This window comes from Canis lupus, chromosome 7 (assembly GCF_003254725.2).
Source record: "Canis lupus dingo isolate Sandy chromosome 7, ASM325472v2, whole genome shotgun sequence".
Taxonomy (NCBI): Eukaryota; Metazoa; Chordata; class Mammalia; order Carnivora; family Canidae; genus Canis; species Canis lupus.
Genome location: NC_064249.1, coordinates 56,857,990 through 56,881,616, shown reverse-complemented (window position 1 = coordinate 56,881,616; position 23,627 = coordinate 56,857,990). Strand labels below are relative to the sequence as shown.

Genomic DNA, 23,627 nt, shown 5'->3' with positions numbered 1-23,627 from the left:
CATTTGATAGCTGATACATGGTTTCTGGGGTTCAGACTATATACTAATTTCTTTTGTTACTATTTAAATAAAAATTCTTAAGCCTTTTTACTATAAGCCAGCTGTATATCTGGTTTGTGTCCCACAATGTTTATACACTCTATCAAATAAATCAGCTCAATGTTTAGAATGGCAAGAATAGAAAAGTGTCATGGATGGCTTAGTAGAGGATCATTTCTAGTGCAGTTTTTTTTGTTTTTTGTTTTGTTCTTTTTTTTTGTTTTTTAGTTCTTATTTAAGTTCTAGTTAACACACAGTCTAGTATTAGTTTCAGGTGTACAATACAGTAATTCAATACTTCCATGTAATACCTGGTGCTTATAACAAGTGCACTCCTGAATGCCCATCACCTATTTCCCCCATCTCCTCCCTCTCCTCCCCTCTGGTAACCATCAGTTTGTTCTCTACAGTTAAGAGTCTGTTTCTTTGTTTGCTTGTCTCTTTCTTTTTCCCTCCTTTGCTTGTTTGTTTTGTTTCTTAAAAAATGATGGTTAGATGCCAAAAAGTATGTGGCAATGCCTTAACTGTGTGTTGTCAGGCCTGAGGGCTTCTTCTCTCTTTGTCTAGGGGAGTGTTAATTTTTTCTCCTTTCATGCAACATGCTAGTGCAGATTTTTAAAGAAGAAGAAGAAAAATTAGACATATTTCCTGACTTTCAGGACTTGTTTTTTAAATGTCTTGATTATGACAATGAAAGCCTTTATTTAGGATTGAATGTAATTATCATGATTCACAATCAATAATGATTAATGATATAATTACAAACGAGAATCATTCTAAGTACATCTATTTGTTCTTTAACATGTGAGACAATTGGACATTTTAATTTATTTATTCAATGCATATTTATTGAGTATCTACTATAGGCTGGATATTTCTAATGCTTGGGAATCATCAGTGAATAAATAAAAGGTTGCCCTACCCTTGTGGATCTTGTGCATTTTCATGAAAATATGCTCTGTGCATATGGACAACTGAAGAGTGAGTGCACTTTTCAGAATGAAAACCTACCCTAAATTTTATTCTTTATTTCTAAAAAATTCAAAATAACAGAGAGGAGATCCCTATGAAATTTTTGAAATACGTGACACATAATGCATCTGAGTTGTCAGGCATAGTTTACACATATTAACTAATTTAGCCTTCACAAAAGCCCTATGACACTACTTTCATCTCCAATTTATAGATGAGGGAATGAGGCAGGGAGAGGTAAAAAAACAAAAACAAAAACCTTGCCAACATCACACAATTTTGCCCCTAGTACAGTTGGGACCTAACTCAGGTCCTTTATCCTCCTGGTCTTTGTTCTAACCCACCACATGATTCTGTTTTGCTGGGTCAGACCTTTAGCCAAAGCCTCCCACAGGTTTTGATGTGGATTCAGATTTATAAACTCAGTAAAATATCTTGTTCATTTCAAGAATCCTCCAAATAAGTACTTTCAGAAGGTAATAAGTTACAGTTTCTAAAAGAGCCTGAGTAGAAGTATGTTTCTGGTAGCTTAGTCTGTCAGATCCTGGTTCTATCTTGAAAGCTCTATGGAATCATATCATTCCTCCCTCAAGTGACAAACCCCTTCAATTACTGGGAGGTGGCCATCATTGCCCATCACGTACCCCAACCCCAGCACTTTTGATGACTTCTTTTTTTAGGTCAAATAACTTCTCCTTCCACAATTATCTAGAAGTAAAAATTAAAACAAACGGAATGATGAAAACTTTAGGTCATTTCTTTCAAAGTCATTTCCAGTGCTGCATTAAAAAGAGGGGGGAAAAAGCAATCCACAAGCACAACAATAAATGAGGTATGCGATTTAATTCTGGATATTACAGGGAGGTTTAATGAAGCAGAGAAGTGGATTTCTGGAGAAGGAGACATTAAAGTCTGGAAAAGAAGTATACCTGTCTGTGGATTAAAAAACAAACAACTTTAAAAGGTCAAGGAATTTAGAAAGGAAGCTCATAAAGGTAACATTTGGACTCCTAAAGTAACTGAAGTTGAGAACATTTGTCTGAGAATGGACTTACTGAAATCAAATGCTACCGTAGGAAATAATTTTCATTGAAAAAAATAATTTTCATACTGAGGAGCCAAGGGCTAATTATTAGGGAAGTTGCAGCAGAACTAGATGTGGTTTATATTTCAGATCTTCTAGATAGTAGTTACTTCTTATAAAATAATAGGTATAAAAACACATTAAAAAGTTAAGAATAACTATAGCGATTTTATTTTTTTGTGTAAAATTTTAATTTAGGTAGACCAAAAATTGTTATCTTTTGTAGCTCATGATAAGACTAAGAAATACTAAATAAAATCTTTTGTTTCAAACTCACCTTAGTAAGGGCTTGAAAAATTACGTGGATAAACCTGAAATCATGGGTGAAAATGGGGCAGAGCTGTGTGTTTAAATATTTTTCAACTATTAAAGAAAAAAAAAAAACCCTCAATAGCACAAGAAACCCCAAGGAGAAGATGGGGCAATCTAATGGTCATCTTCTTCTTCCAAACCTAACCTTAAAAAGTATGTTGTGTCTGAAATGAACTATGGCTCCATAGAATAAGGTGTAAAGCTTTGACTAGATATTGAAAAATGATTGCAATTTAATAAATAATTACTATAATGGATCATTTATTCACAGGCATAGAGACGAATAAAGAAACAAAGAGTCTCTTCAGGTCTGGTTTGTTTTGCTAACATGTGTGTCTCTGAAATGAGAATCAACAAAATTAGCTCATATGGGATGAGTAAAGAGGGAATGGTGTCAGCAAAGTGCTGAGGTCTCCATGGTTTATGGCTTTTCGGAGCACATTAATGCTTTGTACCCCCAATTAACAGCAGCTAAACATGAAGTATGAGAGTTGAAAGCCGAAAGCCATGGGGGAACCCAGTTTTGCAATTTCATACCAAGTTTTCCTCTTGCTCATTTGGCTGTGCGCTCTTAGAAGTACTCATTAAGAGTGATTCTTTCCAGTCTGTGCAATTTACCTTGTCTCTAAGATGTATATCATCCTCAAGCCTTTCACATACCCATGTCCATCAAGCTACTATCACTTTTTCTTAAGGTAACGTTCTACATATTCTACAGCATTATTTTGTTTATTAAAAACTTGGCATGTCTTTTCAATTGAGCAATGTTTGTAAAAGATTGTTATTGATACCATTGGTGTCCAGACTACCATGTTTTAAGTTTTCTGCTCTTAATGCCATTTCCCCCTATACACCTTGTTACATTAAGTATGGGGTTTTGTGGGGATCCCTGGATGGCTCAGTGGTTTAGTGCCTGCCTTCAGCCCAGGGCATGGTCTTGGGGTCCTGGGATCGAGTCCCACGTCGGGCTCCCTGCATGGAGCCTGCTTCTCCCTCTGCCTGTGTCTCTGCCTCGCTCTCTGTCTCTGTGTCTCTCATGAATAAATAAATAAAATCTTAAAAAAAAAAAAAAGTATGGGGTTTTGTTACTGGTAGGAGAGTCTGCGTTGTGTGAACGGCCGTCTTAGGCCTTGGATTTCCCATGAGAAGGTTTGCTTGGGGATCCACGCTTGAATAAAGACCTTAGAAGGAAAGTAGCAAGCACAAAGCAGTGCATTAAAGCAAAAGTACACTCTCAAGGTGGGAGAGCAAGCAGTCCACAAGGTGGAACGGCCCCTTCCCCCCGTTTGTTTTGGGATTGGATATTACAGATTTTCTCTGGGCTGGGTGGTCTCTAATGGAGGCTGCTTTCAAGTGTGAGGAAATTCCTCCCACATGTTGGGAGGGGGAGTAGTTTTTTACCCTACAAGCTTGTGCTGGAATCCTCAGGAGCAACCTTTCTCCATGGGATGAGGGGATGAGGGGGAATCGGAAAGGGTATACCCCCAAGGCAAATGAATTCAGGAATTTTAATGAATTCAGGAGTTACCCTGGAGCAGAAGTGGAAGAGGAAAACACAAGCTCTGCACCAGTGGCCCTTGATCACTCAACTCCGAGGTCTTGGAAGCCACAAGGTCAAGATGTCTTGCCCCCTGAGGGGGTTGAGGGGGCTTTTAATGTGTAGCTTATTCATCATCCTTGCCTCCAGCTCAGGTCTCTATTATTCCCCTTCAGGGATTTGGAGCTTTGCCCCTGGGCTTTCCTTCCACTGCTATTGTCTAACTTCTATCTAACAGTTTTAAAGGATGTGAGGTTTTTCAGGAAATGCCTTTTAATATTGTGTCTTCACAAGGTCTCCCTCTTTATATGTCTGTCCTAATCTTCTCTTGTAAGAACACCAGTCTTGGTTTAGGTCCCACCCATAATGACCTCACTTTACCTTACCTATCTCTTTAAAGGCTCCATCCCCAAATACAGTCACATTCTGAGGTATTAAGGATGATGATTTCAACATGCGAATTTTGGAAGGACATAATCAGCCCATAACCATACACACATCTATAGATATTTTTTATGTAGGCATTTCTATCTATCCTAAACTGTTAAACAAACAAACATGAGTTCATACTGATGTCTCCAACTTAAGGAACTTTTAAAGAAAAATTTTAATAGTAAAATAATTATAAATTCACAGGTAATTGCAGAAATAGTGTGGAGGGTCTAGTTTCTGATTTCATCCAGTTTCTCCTGATGGTTATATTTTAGATAACTATAGTATAATATCAAAATTTAAAAATGGACATTGGTAAAATGGGTTTTGTAGCTGGACACCATTTTGCCTCATGTGTTGTTCATGTAACCACCACCCAATCAAGACACAGAACCATTCTATCAACACAAAGCTCTCCCTCCTGCTACCCTTTATAGTTACACCCCTTACCTTGCGCCTTCCTCATGTGACCCCTAATCACTGGCAACCACTAACTGCTTTTCTATCTTTATAATTATGTTGTTTGGGGAATGTTAGATAAATGGAATCAAATATCACTCGACCTTTTGAAACTTGATTTTTTTTTCCTTCAGAGATCCATCTAAGTTTTTGGGTGTATCAATAGTTCATCCTTTTTTATTCCTATGTAATATTCCATGATGTGGATGGGCCACTCTTTGTTTAACCATTCAGGATTGAGGGACATTTTGGTTGTTTCCAGTTTTGAAAAATTACAAATAAAGCTGCTATGAACATCAGTGTACAGAATTTTGTATGGACATAAATTTTCATTTCTCTGGGATAATTTCCAAGGAATGTGATATTATTTCAAATATAAGGCATGGAGAGAAATGGTATCATACAACACTGCAATGAATAGAGTGATTGTCATATTCATGAATCTGCTATTACTCCAAATGGCATTTACTCTGTATGCTTCTGATATTTGATTCTACCCACCAAAATTTCTTTATTTTTTCTTTTTGTGAAATTCACGTTGTTGTCTTCCATCACTCTTTCAAAGCTATGTCTGATGATTAATATGCTTGCATGCTTACACCAGAGATTCTCAGGGCAGAGTCTAGGGACTCAACGAGAGTTTCAACAATCCTTTCAGGGAGTCTGTGAGATCAAACAATTTTTATAATAATTTGAAGATTTATTGGTCTTTTCATTCTCATTCTTTCTGGAAGCTACATGATATGTGGTGATATTATTATTAATGGAATGAGTGCTTGTGTGGTAAAATTTTCTGTTTTAATTATTATATTAGATAGATAGATGATACAGATATAGATATAACCTACATAAACAAAAGCTTTTGGAGATCCTTAGTAATGTTAATGGTGTAAAGTGGTTCTGAGACCAAATAGTTTGAGACTCGTTAGTTTCCATTATTTGTGTTATTTCTGGTTATTCTGTATACCTTATTAGACCATAAGCTCTTCAATGGCCGAAAGTATATTTTTGAATTCTTTATAACTGTCAGTAGTGCCTAGAACAGTGATATGGGAACACAGTAAGTGGTGATAAATTGATGATCAAATGGAGATATGAGAACCAGGCAATTATCTTGCTTTTTCTGGGACACATTTATGAAATACAGTTTAAGAAAGAAATGCCTACATAAGCCATGAGACAACTTTCATCCATAGTTTTCAGAGAGAGACTTTATGGTTCTATTTGAAACAGGGCCTTGGCACACCTCTGAGATGGGTCACAAGTAGATTTATTTGGGTGGTGGGAGAGAATTGAGGTGGTTTATCATTAATCATTTGCCAAAATATCATCCTCTGTGGAGGATTAATAATAGTGTAATTTTGAATAGTTTCCTACCCAGCTATCCTTGCCACATACCCATTCACCAGGAAGAAGCCATTTTTCATAAAAATAGTAGATTAAAGGTTTTTGCTGTGCTTTCAAAGAGTAGAATAACACCTTTTCCTTCTCAAGACTCCTATAGACTGTCCTTTTAATATGAAAAGACACAAATAGAATCACTATATTGTACACCTGAAACTAATGTAACACTGTATGATAACTATACCAGAATTAAAATTAAGAAAGACACCATTAAATATACAGTAATTTAGCTCTTATTTTGCACCAGGTATTGTACTTTTTAAAAAAATATGAAAATGAAAGCCATGATTCTTATCATAAATTGATTCACAGTTTAATACTGATTTAATTTTTGAGTCCCCAAATGAAATTTTAAGCTCCTTCATATGCTCTGGTCCTACCCTCAAAGGAAAGTGTTTAGTGTTTACCCTGGGACACTCACTTTTTTCCTAATCTGACTAAAAAGTAGGCTCCAGTCCTCTTATCCTCCCAAACAATCTAATTTGTAAATAACAAAATGGCAGAACAATTCTAAATAAGAGCATTTGGACAAGCCTATTCTAGGTACTAAGATAATGTTTCTACCAACCAAAGATACATGAACTAATAAGACATTTATGGTCTTGGCCTATTTGAAAGTTACAATTTGACAAAGCAGTCTGTTTTTCATTATTTAAAATGTTTTCTTTTTGTTGTTGTTTTTTACAAAGAAAATAATATATTTATGTATGGTTTTTAAAATGCTGTATTTCCAATTCTGCAACTGGGGGCCCAAGTGGAAAGGCTAGTCTGACAATCTTCACTTGACCTCTATAATATAGAATGTCTCATCTTTATTGTATGACTTAGTTCTTTTCATTTCTTTGCAATCCATGTATGGCCCATCTCCTTTCTCCTGCTACAGTTCTTGCTTTTTAATTAGGTCAGTGCATGCTAATGCACAGCTGATTGTAGGGGAATATTTGAGGTTTTATTTTAACTGCAATACAATAGTCTTGTGCTAAATATTTGCAAAGGTCAAAATTTTTACCTGGAAAAGGCACGTCTATGGAGAATGAAGGATATGTTGAGTAGCTTTTCATATACCTAGCACTTGGTAGGTACTTGATAAATATGTGTCTGGTGATTGGAATGGGAACATACTTTGAAGTTCTCTTATGATACTGTTGTCAATTCATTCAGTTATATATGTATTGTGTACATTTTTTGTGTCAGGAACAGTGTATGGGATTAAAAAATTAGTGGAATGTGTTTGCCTTCCAATATTCCAGAGTCCAGAAGAGGAGACCTAGTTCTTCTAAGCAGATATTTTCAATATACTATGATACTAAATGAGAGTGATATGCATAAATACTCTGGGAACAAAAATTGGAGGCTACCTAACCCAAATTCAAGGGGTCAAGGATGGCTTCAAAGATGAATTAATCCCCATCTGAGTAACGAAGGAATTCATATCAGCTATTGAGGGGAATAGGGAGGAGGGGCAGTGTAGGTGTAAAGAAAGCAGGAGTAAAGGCACAGACAGGTGGGCAGTAGAAGCATCAGTGAGGACTGGGAAGGGACTACCTAGAGATGTGAGGGCCAGTGAGGATCCTTAGGAGGCTGAAAGTCCATTTCATTGGTCCAGGATAGGAATGTAAGGGTAATGACAAGAAAGGGACAGACAAGACTTACTTTCTTCTCTGCTATTCTTCACCCTTGAGAGGGATGGCAGCACTTGTAGTTGACCTTAGGGATGGCTATTAATCCCCTGGGGTCATGGAAAAAGAACAGTATTCATAGGAAGTGTTAAGTGACACACTTGAACCCCTTGGGGCATGGGGCTGTGCTCCTAATGTAGAAGCCATAGTTACATCAAAATCAAAGATCCCACTGAAATGCTCCTCTTCCATGCGGGGGGATCTCCCTTTTTGGACTGCTTTCCTTTTGGATTGTCTTCTTCTGGTGGTTGCTTTCTGCTGTTTCCTGCCATGTTATTCTATCCTGCCTGTTACTCTATCATGCTTCTAGGATAGTAAGGAGTACTCCGGCAAAATATCTATCCCAACGTGGCAACTTGTGTGGAGCTTAGGGAAGAGGGGGTGGAATAATCTGCTTAAACTTTTTAGGGGTGCCTGGCTGGCTCATTAGTGGAACATGCAAATCTTGCTCTTGGAGTTGTGAGTTTGAACTCCATGTTGAATGTAGATTACTAAAAAGAAAAATCTTTTTAAAAAACTTCCTTTTAATCTACTCCTAAATATAGATGGACAAACTGATCCTCCAATATGGTTTGGCCAAAATCACCATGTAAGGGAGTCAATGAATGTTTGGGACCTTGCTAGTAATAATGAGTGTATAACAAGGTCTTATTTCCCCATCCTATGTTCCAGACACTCTTGAAAGAAATAAGCAAATTTTCCCTCCTTTACCCATAGGAGGATTATCCAGGCCTTTGTTCATTTGGGGAGCCAGAAAGATGGTAAAAGAGGTCTTGCAATTTGCACAGTAACAAGGTCTAAGGAGTGGATATGTGATTATATGATTTAAGTGAGGGAGAAGTAAAGGTCATGGAGCTGAGAAGGTCAGGAAGCTCTATCATATCAGGATGCTGAATGGGTTTCCCTTATGTAGGAGCGAGGGCGGAGATGAAATCTAAGTTCTAATTCCTGGAGTCCTCAATAGATTTGTTAGAATAACCTTGTTAGAGTGCTGAGAAATGTTAGGGGGCGCCTGGGTGGCTCAGTTGGTTAAGCATATGCCCTCGTCAGAGGTCATGACCTTGGGGTCCTAGGATTGAGCCCTGAGACGGGCTCTCTGCTCAGAGAGGAGTTTGCTTCTCCCTCTCCTGTCACTCTTCCTGATCGTGCTTTCTCTCTTTCTTGCTGTCTCTCAATAAATAAATAAAATCTTTTTTTAAAAAAAGAAATGTTAGAGAACAGTGAAATGCAAAGTGTGAACTCTAGAAGAAAAAGTTTTTCTTAAGGCATGAATGTGGAAGAAGAATATCTGAATGTAGCGAGTATACATTTGTTTGCTAACACTACCATCACAAAGTACCACAAACTGAGTGGCTTGAAGAAGGAAACTACTATCTCACGGTTCTGGAGGCTAGAAGTCCAAGATCAAGGTGTCAATAGAGCAGTTCCTTTTGAGGGCTGTGAAGAAGGTTCTGTATCATGCCTCTTTAGCTTCCAAGGGTTTACTGGCAATCTTTGGTATTCCTTGGCTTGTAGAAGCATCACTCTGATGGCTCCCTAGACCTTCATGTGGCATTCTAGGTGTGTGTGTGTGCGTCCAAATTCCCCCCTTTTCTTTTTAATTATTTATTTATATATTTGAAAGAGAGAGAGAGAGCGCACATGCAAGCAGGGGGAGGGGCAGAGGGAGGAATAGAGAGACTCCTCAAGCAGACTCCATGCTGAGGGCAGAGCCCAATGCAGGGCTAGATCCCCGGAACCTGAGATCATGACCTGAGCCAAAGAAATCAAGAGTTGGCCCCTTAACCGACAAAGCCACTCAGGCAGCCCTCCATTTCCCCTTTTTATAAGGATATTGGTCATATTGAATTAATGCTTACCTTAATGACCTCATCTTAACTAATTATATCTGCAATGACTCCATTTCCAAGTAAGGTCACATTCTGAGGTACTAGGAGTTAAGACTTCAATATATCTCTTTGGAGTGACACAGTTCAACCATAAAACCATCTTGATGTATTTAAAAACTTAACCATGACAGTAAAAATACTGTCATTGGCAATTGTTAGAATTAATGACTTTTTTTTCAGAGACATGACCATAAACTCAATTATTTGAACATTGACTTGCAGGCTGAACTAGCATCATTCATCTGTAATCTATCCATACACCCACCTCTGTGTTCAGCCCATGTATTTTGTCCACCTACAATGTGAGCTTGTGATAAATAAGACATGGTTCAAATTCCTGAGAAATGCACAATCATAAGGAGGAAACAGATATGTAAATAATCACAGGATACCTTGTAACAAGTGCTGTGATAGAAGCTATTTCCTCATCAATACATTATCTTTTTTTTAAGGATTTTATTTATTTATTTGGGAGAGAGAGAGCATGAGTAAGGAAGAGAGGGAGAGAGAGAAGCAGATTCCTGACATGGGGCTCCATCGCAGGACCCTGGGATCATGACCTCAGGGGAAGGCAGATGCTTAACCAACTGAGCCACATAGGCATCCCACTATGTTCATCTTCTAAGAAACTAGTTAAACCTGCAGTGTGAAACTTACTGATGGAAGTTGTAGCTCAGTTAGAGCATGGGCCATGGAGGCATTTCTACAAGGCTATTCAAATTCTGTGTAGCTAAATTTTCCTTTGTGTTATTTTAAAACTGGAGAATCTGTTAAAGAGCATATTCACTGTGTCTGAATGCATGACTATTTTGTTGATGCAACATTATTCAGATTTAGATATGATTACAAGCTGCCATGAATGTATGTATATTTAGGGTTTCTCAACTTTGGCATTATTGACTCTTTGGGCTGAATATATATTTTTTAATTGTAGAGGGCTCTCCTGTGCATTTGTAGGCTATTTTAGCAGCATCTCTATAGGATATAGAGCATATATGAAGCCAGAGGCATCCCTGGCCTCTATACACTAGAAGCCAGTAGTATCTCCCTCAACCCTGTTTGTGACAACTGCCCCCACTGTTTGTGACAACTGTACAATATTGCTGCAGTTGAGAACCACTAATGTATACTTGAATGTCATGAGCCCATCACAACTTACCTATTTTAATGTGTGCAATATTGATCTGGTTTCCTAGTCAATCCCACATCTCAAGTTTAAGGAAGTAGATCTACTTCAGTCACTTATTAGTTTTTTGGAGGGGGGGGGGTTGGGAGGTGAATAGCTTACTCTAAAAGCTTAAGAAATTGTACTAGTACCTAGCAAATTGGGCTAGTAACTCTAAGCTGGCTAACTCTCTGTGTGATGGACTAACATTTAGTACAGGGAACCAAGCAATGAAAGAAAGCAAGAAAGGAAGGAGACAAATTAGACCAGAATGGTTTCAGTGCTTGTCATCTTAACTGTAGGGACAGTTGTTGGAGCTTGTAGGGGTTGAATGAATTGAGTAGGAAGAGCTCAGTCCATTGGCCATTCCCTCCTCAGGGGCCAATTTCCTCCCCCTTGCACCACTGCCAATATTCTATCAGCTTAATATTGAGTTCTTAAAAGGGTGTTCTTGTACTCTTGATGCCTCAGGTCTTTCTACTTCCCACCATGAATTACTGAAGTCAGGGATATGAACATTAGACTATCAACCCTCCCCAGTCCCACTTGTGCATTCCTATAAAAATATTAGGCATTGAGGTATCTGGTCGGCTCAGTTAGTAGAGCATGCAACTCTTGATCTCAAGGGTTATGAATTCAAGCCCCACATTGAGTGTAGAGCTCACTAAAAATAAAAAATAAGGAAAAGAAAAGAAAGAAAAGAGAAGGAAAAGAAAGAGAAAAAAAAAAAGAAAGATGTGAGGCATCTCTAGCTTTAGAATTGAGAAGATCTAGCTTGACCATCAGAACTTGACTGATTTGCTGACAACAGCCCTGGCACAAATAGTTTTCAGCAGCAGTTATTTTACTGAGCTGAACTTTCTTAACATATCAGATCATTACTCTTAAGTACAAATACGTAGTCTTAGTGAAGTAACGGGGCATAGCCTGTATTGGATTTTGATAGTTCTGGCATTTGGTTCAGCAGTAGCTTGACCCTGAGTTAATTAGACTGACAATTCCTGCTGGCTGTTTAATCAAAATACTGCAACTTTCAACTTCATCAGTAATTTAGTTCATTTGTCTTTATTATGATTCCATGATTATCTCTGGTTGGAAGGCTAGTATTTTTATCATTGTAATATTAGTCATGAATGGCAATAATAATGTCTGTGTAAAGAAATAGGCATTTGTATATCTACAATAACATGATGGGCTTTAAAAATAATTTTTTTGAAGTAAAAAAGATAGCAATTGTTTCTCTAACACTCCAACTATCTTTCCTATGTTTTGATCATTTATTTATTTTTAAAATATTTTATTTATTTACTTGAGAGAAAGAGAGCGAGCACGAGTAGGGAGTAGAGGCAGAGAGAGAGGGAGAAACAGAATCCCCAATGAACAGGAAGCCCAAAGCGGGACTTGATCTCAGGACCCTAAGGTCACGACCTGAGCCAAAGGCAGACACTTAACTGCCTGAGCCACCCAGGTGTCCCTGTTTTGATAATCTAAATTTATACCTGTGTTAGTCCATCACACAGATAGTTAACCATCAATAATAAGAAAACATTCAATCCAAGAGAAGAAAACACAGTTTCTTCCCCAAAATAATTTTAATATTTAAAAATATTTTAGAGATAACATCACAAGAAGTCTAAGAATAGGGGTGCCTGGATGGCTCAGTTGGTAGATCATGTGACTCTTGATCTCAGGGTCATGAGTTCAAGCCCCATCCTGGGCATAGAACTTATTTAAAAGAAAAAGTACAGGAAGTTTTTAAAAAGGTACTCCTCTGATCTACTTCCTTAACAAATCACTTATATTTTCCATGGTTTTTTCCAACCTTGTTTGCATGCATAACCAATTTTATACAGTTGCAATTACAGTGTAGATTCAATTTTGTATTCTGCCTTTTTCACTTAGCATTATTCTTCCATAATAATTTAAAGAGAGTTTTATTTACGGTTATTTCAAATGTAGAGAATATAATTTTCTAAACTGTACTTAAGTGCTCGATTTAAATATTTTAATGGCCAACCCAAATCATCAAATGTATTCTAGATAGGGGTGCATTATAGTTAATGCTTAATATTGCAAGAAGCAACTTGCATATACATTAGATTAAAGTCAAATGTTATATGCAAGTGGAAATGAGGACATTAAAGGCTGGTCGTCTTTATGTATTTGGACAGTTTTCTACAGTCAGATGTACTTCTAGAATTGGATAGTCTGGCTGCTAAATTTTCATGCCCTGAACTAATTCAGCCAGTTGTAAAATTGTACCTTTCTGCAGATGACTTAACATGTGCACCTCATTTATACTTGAACTTGGTATGATTCAGATAGCATTATCCTAAATGATGTTAAGAAATTGTTCATTTTCTGTGTCAGCGAAAAATGAGGAAAGGCCAACTACATTTCGCCTGAAGAGAGTCATGTCAGAACTGACATCTTGGCAGATACAAAAATGCAAGTAAGATATTTTAACAGGGCATACTAAAACTAATGAACTGAAGACCAATATACACTTCTACATTTTATTAAAGTGGTATTACTGAATTTACAAATGTTAAAAGACATGCTTTATTAGTTGCTATAGGAGTCACGTTTCATTTTAGTTTATCAGTTAAATAATAAATTTGCTTTTCTTTTGTGCAATTTTTAACCCTTATTCTAAAATGTGGTTTGAGAAGATGGATTTTAATAGTTAATTGTCCTAATATAAAATAGTACAGGGAAAATTGACTATATATTACAGAAACAAAATCTGAACAATACATTTTTTGCTTGACAAAGTAAAATAAAAGTAAAAGTAAAAGTAGTGAGGTCTTTCCTAAGCCAAATTGTGCTTTAATTTAAAAAGCTAATATGATACTTGGATCTTTTAAAATTAGTGAATTATTTGCAAGAGCTGAAGAAGATTATTTCCACTTAATTCACTTTCTGTTAGGCCCTTATTAACATATGGTGTCCAATTTTAATTTCTATATTTTCAGGGTGTTTTTTATTTTTTTTATCCAGAGAATTTAGGGAAGAGCAGCACAACTGATAAAAAGTATGTCAAGTGAAAGATTACATTTTATTGGGCTTTTCCTGGTCTCATTCCTATCCACTCTAGGTCCTACTGCATTTTATTCACTTGTAGGATGGACGTATCTGTTACAGTGGTAGTTCTCTCTTATATCAAAGCACTACCCAGCCAAGACTAGAATAGTGCTTCTTGAGCTGTATAGTCCCCAGACCAGCAGCATGAAGAAATGTTAGAAATATATTTCAGATCTCATCCTAGAACAGCAAAATTAGAAACTCTGGGGGTAGGACTCAATCTGTGTTTCCTCAAAACTTCTAGGTGATTTGATACACTCAAGTTTTGGGAATAGCTTATAAAGGACTGAATTCTAAGGCTATTAGGTGAGTACTTTTGAGAAAGAAATTGGAGGCTACTGATACACTGATGGATCAACTGTTCAATTCACTTTATGTGGCTTACAGCATTTCTAGGAACAAGGTATCAAGAATGGGAAAAGAATAAATGGTATTTAAATTAATTTCCCATTACTGTCATATCAAATTACCACAAATTTATTATCTTACAGTTCTGGAGGTCAGAGTACCAAATATGCTTCACTGGGCCAAAATCAAGAGGTCGGCAGAGTTGTGTTCCTACAGGAGGCTCAAGGGAGCCTTGACTCTTCCACGCTATAGAAATTGTCTGCATTTCTTGGCTTGCATCCCTTTCCTTCATTTTCAAAGCTAGCAGTTCTCTGACTCTTATTCTCTTGCTTCCTTCTTTCAGTTCTAAAGACCCTTGTGGCCATATTGGGCCCCACCCAGCTAATCCAGGATCATGTCCCCACCTCAAAATCCTTAGTGTAATCATATCTACAAAGTCCCTTTTGCTATGAGAGGTACCATATTCACATATTCTAAAAATTAGGATGTGTGTGTCTTTGGGGGACCATTATTCTACCTACTATAACATTCATCAGGTGGAATAAAACACCAAGCAACTCATGTCTTAAAAATGATGACTTCAGAATGTCAAAGCAATTGCTTGAGGAGTAACAAAAAGCAGCAATTACAGAGAGCTAGACAAAAGGAAAGTCTTTAAGACCTATTAAAAATCCATTAGAAATGAAACATTTTATGTGGTCAGTGATAAAAGAGATAGATACTTATACCTATTATATTTATGATGACTGAAACTACAGAGTAAGGCTCAGTTCTATGGGTAGAAGGGATGGACAGTCCCACTTTTGGGCGACACTAGCTGGGATTATTTGAGGGGTGTGGGAAGACCCCTCTAATGTAAAATACCTCTATAACAACATTATTGAGCTCTAGATCCAGACATGTTTATCTTTAAAGTAGAGAAACATCTAGAAAGGGCCATTTCTAATTAAGACCTGAGCCAGTTCTTTGCTTCAACATAATTTTTATGTGAAATTCAGTTAAAATGGACTTGATTGATTGCCTGGAAGAACGATAGCCACAAACAGGAAAGTTTGAAGCACTATTTACTAACAATATGAGGCTTAGTTTTCTTTTCTGTAAGATCCAGTTAATTATTCTTACATCATAAAATTATCATGTGAGCTAAAAGATAGAAAACATCTGAAAACATCTGAAACACTTATCCCAAAGCTTGGAACACAGTGAATTGTTCAGTAAGTGTTAGCTGTATTTATTAGTGCATTATCTTCATTATTATTATTTTTATAAATCTAATCCTGTTTGAGGATGATAGAAGGAAATGCTATTGCCTTCCTTTGCTTTGTTGTTGGTGATGGATTTCAGAGGCTGGATGTATGCAAAAGTTTACATTTAGCAGTACCTTGGACAGCTATATTTTTCTCCTCCAACCTACTTCCTGAATCTCAATGAGTATTGAAGAGGGAGGGAGAAGAGCTCCAAGAATAAGGAAGACAGAAGATTCAGAAATAGAGGTAGGGTTGGATACTCTTGAGTTACAGTTTTCCTTCACAGTTTTGCCAAGGGTCAAAGTAGAATATCCACTAGCATGCGAAGGCATTCATCTCAGGCATTGTCTTTGCACAGTGTCTGCCATACACTTAAGTGCTCAATAAATGGTTTTTTGAGTGAATCAATTCTGTCCCTTCCTCAGGAGCCTCACTGTATTCTCAGGTCTTAGGTTCCTTATGGCTACACTGAAAAATGAGGTGACCCCAACTTCTGCCTTCAAGTCCCTGGGACTAAATATCAAGGCTTATGCCACTTTCTTAGTGAAGTGTCCAAAGATCTCCTTCGTTTACACACTTCCTTTAGATTATTGGCATCTCTTTTTACCACTTTAAACATGACTCTCTTTGTATGCTCTACTGTAAGCTCATTGAAAACAAGCGCCATATTTTATTCATCTTCTTCTTTTTTTTTTATTCATCTTCTTATTTCTAAATCTTAGCCCAAAGCCTGGACCAGAGTATGTGTTTAATTAATATTTGAACAATTTCAGTACAGTTTTAGTGTTAGACTACAGTGATGAAACAACCATTATTATGGATTATAAAGTCCACAGAACTGGGGCTGTGTGTTGATTAGCGGTGGTGACAAAGGTAACAAGTAGAGAGAAGGGGTTTTAAAAGAAAAGAGGCAGAGAAAAAATTTGTATATGAATATGGAATGATTTTTCCTTTCCTATGGAATGTCACAGAACATACACTGGAAGGAGAGTAATGGAGAGGTCATGAGAAAGACTGTTCAAGGCTGTCTGTCTTCTCAAAACCAGAATTTCTTTATTTTTACTCCTCTTCCTTTCCTTCCTTCTTGTATTACATGTGCTGCTCTTTCAAGAAAGATTTCTCCACATGTGGTATCATCTTGGTCTCTCCTGTCTTCTTGTCCCATTGATTACATACTTCTTTTTTCCATGTCAATCTTCTTTTTCTTCTTGATCTTTCTGCTTTCAACAAATATACCCAAGGCTTCCTTACTCTACAATTAGCCCTTCCTTTGTCCTTGTTACCTCCTTTGAGCTTTGTTCTTATTTTATTTTATTTTTTTTTGTAAGCTCCATGTCCAATGTGGGGCTTGAACACATGACCCTGAGATTGAGAGTTGCATGCTCTACTGACTGAGCCAGCCAGGCACCCTCGGACTTTCCTCTTAATTTTTGTTTCTCCTTCATTGTTAATCAGGTCATCTACATTCTTGCCTCTGTTTCTTCCCTACTTAATGTGTCCAGTTTGGTGGCATTGCTGTGCTAAAACTGCTCACTGATCACCATCAGTGATCTCCTAGTCACAAAGCACATTATAATTTCTTAGTCTTCAATCCATTAAACCTCTCTGAAGCATTTCATGCTTTTTGCCAAAGTATGACAATCAGCATTTCTATCTAGAAATGCTCTCAATATTAATTAGCTGATTCATTAAACAAACATCTGAGTGGCTCCTCTATACCAGCACTATCCCCGAGCAAAAAACAGATTAGGTCCTTTACCCTGGTGGAGGTTAAAGTTTAACTGGGGAGTGAGACAGTTAATTGATCAATAGGTGACATAACATCGCAGTTATAAAACGGGCTACCAAGGAATTCTCCAAAAGGAAGATGTGATGTCGTCAGGGAGGGCAGGAAAAGCTGCTCTGGTGGAAGGTTGTTTAAGTTGGGACTTGGGGATTGTGCAGGAACTGACCAGCCTAAGGGAATAATGGAAGAGTGTTTATGCAAGGGGGTGCAGCATGTTTCACTGAGTATTGTAGGACGAGATGTGAAGTTTTGGAGAGATTGGAAAAAAAAAAAAAAAAGCTTGTTGGTTAGAGTGGAGAGTGCCAGGAGGTGCCTATGTGGGTTCTGTGAGGGAGATGTCATAGGAGCTGGGTCCCTATGTTAAGGAGTGAAGCAATAGGAAGCTACTGAAGAGTTTTAAGGAGATAGATGACAAAATCAGATGCATGTTTTGAAAAGGTTGTTCTGGTTGTAGCGTAAGACCCTGGGGTGGGGCAGAATAGATGAGGCTTAACAGTGAGGAGGCTGCTGCACAGTAAAGGCAAGAGATGACGGTAGCTAGTACTGAAGAAGCAGTGGTGATGGATGCAGAAAAGTAATTGATTTAACAGATCTTGGTATACAAAGGCAATCAAGAAAAATTAATGTTCCTTCTATTTATTGGTAAATATCTTCAATAGTCAGACTACCCTGTGGCGTTATTTGTGCACAACTACATTCCCCTCCTTGACATTTCACCCTGATCTGATTTGCTCACTTCAGTGTGCTCCCCTGTCCTTATCTCTCTCACAGCATTTATCACACTGCACTACCTTTCTTGGTTTGCTTGTCTGTCTCCTCCAATAAAATGTGGGCTCCTGAAATATGAATGGTGTGTTACACCAGTTGTTCTCAAACTTGATGTACATAAGAATCACATGGGGATTTTGTTAAAATGCATATTTGATTCATTAGGTGTGGAGTGGGGCCTGAAATGATTAATTTCTAAGAAAACCTCAGATGATGCCAATGCTGCTGGCCTGGAGGGACCACTTTGGGTAGAAAACTCTTTATACAAAATTTTATCCCCCGTATGTAGTAGAGTTCCTGGTACATAACAGATTTTTGGCAAACGCTGATTGAATGAACAGTCTACTCTACTTTTCCAAACTCCTCTGCTAATATTTTCCTTCCTGTACCTAAATCTCAAAGCACTGCCAGAGCATAACCCCATATTCCCAGTTTCCAGATCGTTTTCCTCATTTACTTGGAGAGACAGCTCACCTTTAGCTCAAGTTGAAAACAATTTCACAAATCCATCTCAACTACCATATGCTCTAAAGGTTTTTTCACTTATCCCCATTTCTCCTTCTCCACCCGATTTCACTTCCCTATAAAGATACAAAACAGGCATATCTGTTTTTCTATCTTTTTTACGTACTGTCATGTTACGTTTGCCTTGTTCAAATCTTGTTTTAATTGCCATCTTAACCCAGCTCCTCCAGGCTACATATGCCTCAGGCGGGAGAGAGTCTAAAGCTTTTATCCTCTAATTAACTATGTTTGCAATAGTGTCCAGTAAGTATTCATAGGACAAAGGAATCAGTGAATGTGGCCGAATGAGTCAAGGCATAACTTTGTGGAAAGAGATAGGACCTCAGCTTCCCTTCTTGAATTCTTATATAGGGGATAGCTTGGGGGAATTTTTAACTAGCACATGTATCTTTCAGAATCTAGGTAGGTCAGTGCGTAACGAGGCAATTTAGATAAATTTAGATAAAGAAGAGTAAGCGACAAGTTTTATCAATAATATGGAGGATTTTTGCTCTTTGGATATTTAAGGGGTGAGGATTGAGTAAGTATGTCATAGTGTCAAACTTGTGTTTTGTTGGCTGTTCCTCCTGCTACTCAGGGGATATAATCACCCTGAATCATCTTGACACCTGTTTTTGTGAAAGTATTTCATGTGAATGTAAAAACTAGTGTTCCAGAGGCTGGTTAAGTCTTTTGATCTGCAGTCATCTAACTGAAGGTCAGGGGATTTGAGAGTCCCCTGAATAAAGTGACTTTGTTCTTTAGGAAATAAGTAGGAGCTAAATACAAATTTAATCTCAGAACATAGCAACATACATGTTGTATATAAATTGAGAGTATGCTTTTAAAATAACAAATAATTTTATCTACCCTGACTTTTATTTTGCTTTATATAAATAAAAGATAGATGGTCCAAATTTTAAAAAAGAAAAATAGTCTACCACTGACTTATTTCATGACTGTGTTCATGAAAAATAGGCTACCTTTTGCCCATTTGAAACTTAGACATGCACAGTTGTTGATACCTGAGCAAGGTGAGGTATTGTTTGCTTCGGTAGATCAAACAGTGTCTCTTCAACCCTTTTTTTACATTGTTAATTTGACTGCCATTTAAACAAATAAATGAAAGGAAAATTTTCTTAAGGTTAGATTTATCACAATTTCTGAATTAGTGGGATCTAATTTAAAGGGTTTTCCACCTTTGTCTACCACCTACCTCTTCCAGTTTGGTTTTCCATGCTCGTATCACTAACCAGATAAGCTAGATGAGATCAGATCTGTACACAAGTAATATAATTTATAAACACTTAATATGACTCTTTCACCTTTGTCTCCAGAGACAGTATTCAAAGAAAAATTGAGAGTGGATAAATAATCAGATCATTTATTTATTTTATTTGAAATAGAAGAGAGTATTTACTTCATCCTCTCCATTAAGACAAAAAAAAAAAAGTTGAGTCATAGCAATCAAGACTTGCCAATGTTTTGAAAAATGCATCTATCAAAACATTAAACTGAGTAGGGTTCAAAGCATTGAGAAATGCTCGGAGGCAGGCAGGCAGGCAGGCAGGAGGCTGGCTAGATGGCAAGAGGATGGAGATTTATGCTGTGTTAAACCAAACAGGGTACTTTGGGCAGAGTTTCTTCTGAGAGAATTATTTTAGGATTCCAGGTAAATCAATCTTTGCTATTGCTCTCTCTCCAGTTCACCACGTCCTCCTTCCCAAGTGTCCTTAATTTTTATGAGGTGCCATTTAATAAATTGTCGTCATAAGGATCTTCGCTGTCTCCCGGCACATGTAGGCTTGTGGGTTTGTTTGCTCTCTGCAGCTGTCCTGCACTATTCCCTCCTGCTTCCCCGCCCACCACTTCCTGCCCTCCCTTCTCTGCTGGAAATCTCCCACTTTCCAGCTCTCTTCCCACCCACTTTCGTCTCCCACAGCCTGGCTCTGCTCTCCACGATGGCCTCATGAGTGGGTAGAACCTTGAGCACTCATCGATATGACAGGTGCTGCTGTGTACATGACATCGGACCTCATGTGTTCCCCCCACCCCACATCTCATAAAGGAACTGTTCTTTCAGAGTTTGGGCATTTTTAAACATATCATCAAAATGCTGCTATTACCAGCAAGGGAAAATTGCTTAATTCTTCTTTTTTTTTAAAGATTTATTTATTTATTTTAAAAGGAGAGCATGATCATGCTCATAAGTGCTGGGGGTGGTGTGGGGGGAAGGGCAGAGGGGGAGAGAGAGAAAGAGAATCTCAAGCAGACTCCCCGCTGAGCATGGACCCTGACCAGGGGCTCGATCTCAGGACCCTGAGATCATGACTTGAGCTGAAATCAAGAGTCAGAGGCTTAGCCGACTAAGCCACCTAGGCACCCCAAATGCCTTAATGCTTTTTTTTTTTTCATTTATTTATTCATGAGAGAGAAGAGAGAGGCAGAGACACAGGCAGAGGGAGAAGCAGGCTCCATGCAGGGAGCCCAACATGGGACTCAATCCCGGGAATCCAGGACCACACCCTGAGCTGAAGGTGGTGCTAAACCCCTGAGCCACCCAGGCTGCCCCAAGTGCCTTAATTCTTATACAATTTTAGGAGTGTTTATCTCAGAGAAAACAGTTTTTTAAAAAAATCAATCTATTGTTTGATCTCTTCTTTATTCTTCTCACTGCAACATCTCTGCTTGCCCTTTATAGATGTTTTTAGCGTCTTTTACCCACTTCTTACAAACTTTGTGATTTGACTTTCAAAGTCTAGTTTTCAACAAGGGAAATAAATAAATAAGAAGCTTGTTTATTATTCTGTCATTATTGCTTTATCATCATGGCATGAAATACTGAATAATGAGGATGCAAACACCCATTTTATGGGCCTATTGCAATCTTCCCTGTATAATTAATATCTATCATTAGATGAAAGTCATATCATTTGCAATTTGATGCAGCTTTCTTTAGAATTTCTTGATGACTCTAAGGTAGTTTATATGCTAGTGCACCTGTTGCTTGTAATCAGCTTTTATTAGATAAATAGGCATCCAGGCCTTTGCATGCTCTCCTTCGCTACTCATCTTCTCAGAGGGCCACTTGCAGTGGTGAAAAGCAGCCTTTATTATAGCTCCTTTGCATAATAAGGCTGCTCTCCCCTCCTTTGCCTCCTTGCCTCCCACCAGAAGGAAATATTGCATCTGTCTCACTATAAGGGCATTCAGCCTGGATGGCCTTGTTATAAAGCACAGAAGTTGCAGGCATATAAATCTAACACATATCCATAAAAAAGAACTTGTCTCAGACTAGACTCAGGGCACTCTGCTTGAGCTCTCTGTTTTATCCTATTCCTGGAAACAAGAGCTGTTGCTGACATTAAAAATGCAGTGTCTTATAATCGTTTCTTATCTCTTCCCTTAATTGCCCAGACAAAGCCTGAGAGAAATTGGGTCATACATTCGCAGGGTTTAAGATTACATGGGAGCTTGCTCTATTTCTTTTTCTTAGGCTTCTAGGTAGCTAAGATTGTTGCTAATCTATGTCACAACAATGCCACCCCTTGAATCCTGATACCCTCAGAAGTACTTGCCATGGCTCACACAGGGCCAGCGGGGCCCATGAGTGCACACAGAAATGAGTGCAAATCCATCACCACTACTGAACTGGCAATTCCAGGGTCATGCCATCCTGATGGAGGTGGGTCAATGGCTCTGACCTCGAGTATGAAGGATGGCTCATTCCGTCATTTGACATAGCTCTTTCTTGACCCAGAACACTGAGGATGAGTAAGCTCATCCCAAGATTCAGAATGCCTGGATACTTAAAAGCCTTAGCACCACCCACACGGTTCATTGCACAATTTCCTGATTTATACAACTCCAGAACCCTCCTCCTTTTCCTCTGAAGCCACAAGATTTCACTAGTGCAACAGACAAGAGGGATACAATGGTATGTGCTTAATACTTCTGCAAGTATCAACCAAAAAAGTGTACATTGTATTTGTAGAGGAGCCAGAGGTTCCAGTAACCAATCCCAGTTTAGCAGATAATCTCTTTTCCCTTTCTCTCTTTTTAAAAAGTACTTTTTTTAAAAAACCTTTATACTTAAAAAAAAAAAAATTCTGCCTCGTTTTTATTAGAACAGAGAGTCTTTATAAGTGTTTCTGGGGAGACAATTCATTAAGTGGTTAAAAGGACAGTCAGGCTGCCTGGGTGTTGAACTTAACTTCTCCGAACTAGATTTTTTCTCATCTGTAAAATGGGAATGATCACGGTACTCACCTCATAAAGTCGTTCATATGAGTAACTGTGTGTAACAGTACATTTAATGCCATAAAAAAGCAGGAGCTGGGACCCCTGGGTGGCTCAGTGGTTAAGCACTCCTGCCTTCGGCTCAGGGAGTGATCCTGGGGTCCCAGGATCGAGTCCCACATCGGGCTCCCTGAATAGAGTCGGCTTCTCCCTCTTTCTGTGTCTCTGCCTCTCTCTGTGTGTCTCTCATGAATAAATAAATAAAATCTTTATAAACAACAACAACAAAACCTCCCCCCAAAAAGCAGGAGCTTGGGAGCCAGATGGATTTGGGGTTGAATCCTGGGTCTCCAGAACCCCATGTGATGTTAGGCAAATATTTAACCTTTCTGAGCCTCAGTTTTTTCCTAAGCGTAGGTATAACTATTCATCCTGGAACAGATTTTGGTTAAGAATTATGTGAGTTAATATCTACAGTACATCTGACATATTACAGGTGCTTAATAAATATTAGCTTTCTTTCATATTAAATTGCCGGAAACAACACGGCAGAACTGAACAGCATAAACTTTGGATAGAAATGTATTTGAAACTTGACTGTACGATTTAACAGCATCATGGCTTCAAGTTGGACAAATTACCTCTTTTTTTTTTTGAGCTTCAGTTTCTCATCTATAAC

The 23,627-nt window shown here is 38.1% G+C and overlaps 1 non-coding gene across 1 annotated transcript; it reads right to left on the bottom strand.

The window, feature by feature from the left end:
* Window positions 1–518: 518 nt before the first annotated feature.
* On the bottom strand, window positions 519–640 carry LOC112648994 (U6atac minor spliceosomal RNA). The gene has a single exon (XR_003129429.1). It is a non-coding gene; the product is annotated as a U6atac minor spliceosomal RNA (small nuclear RNA).
* Between the last annotated feature and the right edge of the window lie 22,987 nt (window positions 641–23,627).